This window comes from Leptinotarsa decemlineata, unplaced genomic scaffold (assembly GCF_025532065.1).
Source record: "Leptinotarsa decemlineata unplaced genomic scaffold, Ldec_3_MD MMD2_P_RNA_scaffold_14, whole genome shotgun sequence".
NCBI lineage: Eukaryota > Metazoa > Arthropoda > Insecta > Coleoptera > Chrysomelidae > Leptinotarsa > Leptinotarsa decemlineata.
The window spans coordinates 7388177-7395099 of NW_027412528.1; the positions used below are offsets into that span (position 1 = coordinate 7388177).

At 34.1% G+C, this 6923-nt stretch overlaps 1 long non-coding RNA gene across 1 annotated transcript; it reads right to left on the minus strand.

Moving 5' to 3' along the window:
* Positions 1 to 3060: 3060 nt before the first annotated feature.
* Positions 3061 to 5967, minus strand: LOC141483316 (uncharacterized). The gene is made up of 2 exons (XR_012466008.1): positions 5600 to 5967; positions 3061 to 5537 (listed from the first exon to the last, which is right to left on the minus strand). It is a non-coding gene; the product is annotated as an uncharacterized lncRNA (long non-coding RNA).
* Positions 5968 to 6923: the final 956 nt, after the last annotated feature.

Sequence of the window (6923 nt, forward strand, 5' to 3'; positions counted from 1 at the left end):
TTAATATTATTAATAGGTACGTCTCATGACTCAATTCTGAGATCTCAGGGCAAAAATAATACTAATATATAACCATAATTTCATACGTTGTTACGGAGAAAATACCTTAATCAGTTTACCAATCATATCAACATCCAACATAACCTTGTAGTAATCAAAACATTATAATCATAATCTTTCAATATTAAATCACCTAATCAATAATACAGAATCCTTTCAGGGACACAGACGTGGTCATAAACACATAAACAATAACAAAACAATAACCTGAAACTCATTAATAAATGACAAATTTCAAAATACAAAGTAAAACACAAAAGCGCAACACATTACAATACCTTTTCAATCAATTAACCTGTTAACGTAAAATTCAAATACACAAACCTGTAATTTTCAACAAAATCCAATTTACAACAATATGTAAATACAATTTATCAAACATAGGTTATGTATGTAATCATTTCATACTCAAAAATCAATTTATAAAACATGGCCATTCAGCTTAATCAGTTCGATAGTCCTTTTCTTATCTGTTTTCGAAAGGGTGCGAAATAAATTGGTTTATATTTGCGAACATTGATTAGTAAATTTTCACCGTCTCGGAATACGAGCTTTTTCTCTTTTCCTTTGATAGATACTCACATAAGGTCAATAGTACATTCGAATTTTCCATTTTTCTGTGTTTAAAGGATTTACTTATCTTCCTCGGGTTATTTTACACTCGTTTACTGGTATACACTTTTATTTCATATTTATTTTCAATTAGCTTCGTCTTTACTTCGCACAATTTAGTTGATTATTTTACATCTTGCGTTATTTTTAACGGAAATTTATTCTGCATCGGATTACATTTTCACATTAAACTTTTCGGAATTATTCACTTGAAACTTTACTTGTAGACTAATTACTTAACATCGCGAACTTGCATCGATTTTCACACGAAACTAACACTGATACTGACTTCATTGGTACTTCTCGAGCACTGCTTTGATACTCATCGGATACTTCACTCATACTGACTTGTCCAGCAGTGATCTCGGGTTTTTATAGCGAAAGATTTACGTCATCAAATCGGCGTACGTGATTGTTGACATACCCACGTGTTTCTGTTTACGCGGAATTTTCGGGTAATTAATCTTTCGGCGACAAATAGCGGTGACAGTTTTACGACCCCATAACATATTAATTTCGACAGTTATTAAGATTTATGATTTCTTATCGGTGCCGCGAAAGGTACTCCGCGATCGCATAATTTGGTCAATGATTTTCATAGTCCGGTCCGTATAAGCTCAATTTACACACATTTACACACAATTTTTACTTAATATGATTTGCTTTTTGATTCTATCTCCTGATGACGTACCTACTTTTCTTTAAATTTATCGAAATTGGGCGTTGTTGACTTTCTTTATCTTTTTACTCTAAATCCTGATATTGTCACAATTCCCAATTTTTACAAAAATATGAAATTCCTATAGCTAACTTAACTAACCGTTGTCCTTTTCTTCAAGTTGTCCACTTATTCGTTGTCGCTGTCAGTGTCGTAAGTCCTTCTCTTTACGACTAACAGCTTTTTCCTTGGTCCGGTGTATATGTGGGGGTACTTCATGTCCTGAGGTGAGAACTTTCTCACGCTTGGTCCAGGTAAGCTGTGGCTTACGGTGGATGAGGGGACTCCTGGGCTTCGGTGGCCTTCCTGCGTCCTCGCTGGTGACACGTTCGGGGAATTGGTAGGCGTGGTCATCTCCGGCTCTAGGTACTCGGGGGGTGGAATTCTAATTTCTCCACGGATGTTCTTGACTTTGATCATCGGGGGAGGTAGATCATTCCAAACATTTGGAATGTTCAGGGTATTGTCGTCGATCCTGTCGCATCCAATTCTCTCGACGGGGGTACAACTTGAATTGGTCTTAAAGGATCTGGACACCACAGACAATCACAATGAGTTATGCCCATTTCTATTTGGGTCCGTGAGTACACTACATGTCACACTATAATGTGGGAAATTACCGAACTTCGTCTTTCCATTATATCCGGTCTGTCTAATATCACGGGAATGTGGTCGAGGTCCATCATACACCAAGCCTCTTAATCTCAGGGTACAAAATTTATTAATTAAAGGTTCGTAGGTGATTGGTAATTCAAATAAAAACAATAGTGTTGGCTTACTTTGTTGGTTTAACTTTAATCTAACTATTAGCATGCAAAATCAAAAGGTCATGACCCTAAATGAAAACGCCATTTCCATAACTAGGAAAATGCAACAATGAATATTACAAAAAATTAACACCCTAATCCTAATCTTAACTAAAATGTTCGATTCCGAGCGGAGTTCAAGTCTACAGCTACGCACTGCGCGATAATGAAGAATTCCCGGAATTGTGCCCGGTGTTTCGAAGTAAATAACCAGTTCACACTGTTTTTTCCTTGCATTCGGCGAATAGCACAACCAATGCGAATTAGGATAAATTAATTGAAAAGATCCTACCTTGGACAGCTTCTCACAGAAGTGTTGTTTGCAATTTTCAACCACTAGAAATATCTGTAGACTCTTCACCATCCACATACATTAATTAACAAAACTTGTTAATTATAACTCGTTGCACTGACATACTAGTGTTTCGGCATTACACTGCCCTTCTTAACGTATCGGCAGGTACTGATCGACCCCGACACAATCGTACCCTAGACGTATTCCCTTTTCCCCGCGTCAGCGTCCGGTTCACACACATGAGAGTGGGAGGCACATCAATTGTTTGTTTCCACTATATTAGAAATAACACTTATATTTACAATACATGGTATCATGAATTACGAGATAGAATAATTCAGGCTCGGCACAGAGGTCAGGTTAGTTAGGTGTTGAGGATAGATGGTTTTTTAAAAATTCAACATTAGAGAATACGTTCGTTTTGGAAGTCGGAGGTTAGGTTACTTGTTGAAGTTAGATGTTTTTTTTTAAATTGAATAATTGAAAACACAAGTTCGTTTTAGAATTATTAGGAGTAGTAGGAGGGGCTCAGGTTAGTTAGGTGTTGAGGATAGATAGTTTTTCGAAAATTTAACATTAGAGAATACGTTAGTTTTGGAAGTCGTAGGTTAGGTTAGGTGTTAAAGTTAAATGGTTTTTTAAAATTAAATAATTGAAAACACAAGTTCGATTTAGAATTCTCAGGAGGAGTAGCAGGAAGTCAGGTTAGTTAGGTGTTGAGGATATATCAGTGTTGCCAGAGCGATCTACTGAAATATCGCCACGAGCGGATATGAAAAGTCGCCACTTTGTCGCCACATCTTTCGAATACATGGAAGAGTAAATATGTAAAATAAAACAATGTTTTTTAGGGAACAAACGAAAACAAACTTTATTATCCTAGAATAAATATAAAAAAGAAAATAAATACATCCCTAAATTTGGCAAAATAACAAAAATAAAACAAAGTCTATTACTCACAACAAAAAATAAATAAAAATAATATTAAAAAAAAATACAAAATACAAGAAAAACAAAACATTCAGTTTGATTCACTATCGGAATCTGAACATAATTTTACATCATCTTTTGAACTTTTATATACATTGCCCATTCGTGAAAAATGTTTATCGCTAAAATTATATGTCGTACAACAGTCTTTGTTTTGTTTTAAATCCAATTTGATTCTCAATAGATCGCTTAACATTTGTGCACTCATTTTGTTTCGTTTTTTTGTTTTAATGTCCAGCATGTTAGAAAACACTCTTTCTACATCTGCATTTCCATGTGGTATGATTAAAATAGCATTAACAATTTTAGCTATATTTAAAAATAATGTGCCATTAAAATTTTTAGTTTCTTCTAAATCGGTCCAAAAAGAAACCACCGATTTCTGTTCCCACATCTTTTTTTCTTCAGAAGAAAAATAATGCTGAATTTTTAAAATTTCAGAAAATGCCAAATTGTCATCGCCAATATGTTTAAATTTTTTTAAACCCATTTTTATATTTTTGACAGAATTTTCATTAAATTTATAATTAAAAATATTAGTTGGTTCAACAAAATCTAAATAATCCATCCATGTTTCTTTTACGGGAAATCTTCTAACAGAATCAGTGGCGGCTTTTTTATAGAAACTAAGACACCTTAATTTAAATTGCTGAACATCGCCGTTATCCAGGCTACCAAATAAAGCAGTTGTTTGCTCACTGAGTCCAAACTGAATTTCTTCAAGAGGTAACAAACTGTGGGGATGTTCAAAATTTAAAGTAAAAAGAGAATTGTCTGAAAGTAATTCTGGTTTGATGAAATTACCGCACAACTGCCTAATAAACCGTTTACTCTCTTTACTGATAATTGGAAAAAGTACTTTTGAGGATTGAAAAAGGCTATTAAATTCATTGAAGAGTGGTAAGATAAAACGAAGAAATTCAAAGTAGGCTTTTACGAATGGATTTTGAAATTCATTGTAAATGATTTGGGCAGTGGAATTTTTATCTTCAAAACAAGCTACTTTGAATAATTCCGTTAAAACATCCCATTGCTTAAGAACTCTTTCGACGCATTTTGAAAGCGATAGCCAAAGTGTTTTTGCCGGAGCTATCTTATGTTTTTCCTTTCTAAAAAAATTTTGGAATTCCTCTAAAATAGACTGACGTTTGGGAGATCGGGAAAAATATGCGTAGATATTTTGTAAGAGGGATTCGATATTTGAAGGCAGTACTTCAGAAGCTGCAGATACTACAAGGTGAGCACTGTGACATATACAACCACTGACAACGATATTCTCGTTCTTATTGAGTAAATGGGTTTTAAAAGATACCTTTACACCCATCATGACACTGGCATTATCAGAACAATATCCAACAATGTTTTCATATTTTAAATTGAAATTATTTACAGCTTTGTTAAACAGCAAAAATAAACCTTTGGCAGTCCCTTCATCAGCACCTATTTTTATACAATCTAAAATTTGTGTTGTTAAACCTTGGCTACACCCTAGTGTTGGAGATATCTGTGCTCTCATCTACTAGAACAGAAAAAAGTTTGTTTTTCATTGTTTCTCTTAGATTGTCGCAAATAACAGGTGAGAGAACGTTTGTAACTATTGAACTACATTTTGTGCGACTTAATTTTACTTTTCCACTTAAAGAAGAATCTTTAAAAACACTTTTTGAAATATTTACAATATGTTGTACCGAATTGAAGCTAAAATTATGACTGACAACTAACAATGTGTACTTTAAATCAGCAATCATAATGTCCTTTGTTATATTTTGTTGTTTAAATAGTACATTTAAAGTTTTTGTATTAGCTATTTTTTGGGAGCTTATTTTGTGTTTATTTGTATTCGCATGTTTTATTAAGTCCGATTTTTTTGCTGATAGAGAAACGTTACAACATTTGCATTTAGGTTTTCCATCGCATTCCATTAACCATCCCTCAAATAATGGCTCATCCAACCATTTAACTGAAAAACTTCGATTTTTCACAATATGTGCTCTTTTTGATTGGGGAGTCTCAATTTCGTCAGAACTACTGCTACTAGTATTTTTTGTTGTTTCATCTTAAAGAAAAATTTTAAAAATAAATACCAATAATATCAAATAAACTGAGCAAATAACTTACCAGTCCTAGAAGTTGACGCAAGACTAAAGTATTTGGTAATTTCACTCATATTAACCAAGGAAATATCGGAAATTAAAATAAAATATACAAATTCAACTCAATTCACATAACATCATGCGTCACTGGCCTTACACACAAGTAGTGAAACAAAGTAAATTAGTAAATTGACAAATTTTACTATCACAATCAATAAAATTAATCAAAAACGTGCTGAACGTTGGCTAGTCGACTAAAATTGCCCAACGCGCTCCAGCCGCTATGAAAAGCATGACGGGGATTCCCCGAGATTTCGCACGCGACGGTGCCATATTTAGTTGCCTGTAGCTATTATTTATTTTGGCATCCCTTAAAAATATTATTGCGACTTCTGGCGAATAATATTGAATTGTTTAAGCAACTGTTATCGATATTAATTAGGTCAACACTGGGTGTTTTTCTGACACTACTGAAAAATAAAGTAATTGAAGGTAATGTTCTAAAAGTCGCCAAAAACGGGCACTTTTTGAAAAATCGCCGCCAGGCTCGAAACATCGTAAAAAGTAGTCATTTTGGCGACAAGTCGCCACAAATGGCAACACTGGGATATATAGTTTTTTAAAAATTCAACATTACAGAATACGTTCGTTTCGGAAGTCGGAGGTTAGGTTAGGTGTTGAAGATTGATGTTTTTTTTTAAAATTGAATAATTGAAAAATAACTTCGTTTTATAATTCTTAGGAGGTGTAGGAGGAGGTACACCAAGCCTCTTAATCTCAGGGTACAAAATTTATTAATTAAAGGTTCGTAGGTGATTGGTAATTCAAATAAAAACAATAGTGTTGGCTTACTTTGTTGGTTTAACTTTAATCTAACTATTAGCATGCAAAATCAAAAGGTCATGACCCTAAATGAAAACGCCATTTCCATAACTAGGAAAATGCAACAATGAATATTACAAAACACCCTAATCCTAATCTTAACTAAAATGTTCGATTCCGAGCGGAGTTCAAGTCTACAGCTACGCACTGCGCGATAATGAAGAATTCCCGGAATTGTGCCCGGTGTTTCGAAGTAAATAACCAGTTCACACTGTTTTTTCCTTGCATTCGGCGAATAGCACAATCAATGCGAATTAGGATAAATTAATTGAAAAGATCCTACCTTGGACAGCTTCTCACAGAAGTGTTGTTTGCAATTTTCAACCACTAGAAATATCTGTAGACTCTTCACCATCCACATACATTAACAAAACTTGTTAATTATAACTCGTTGCACTGACATAATAGTGTTTCGGCATTACACTGCCCTTCTTAACGTATCGGCAGGTACTGATCGACCCCGACAC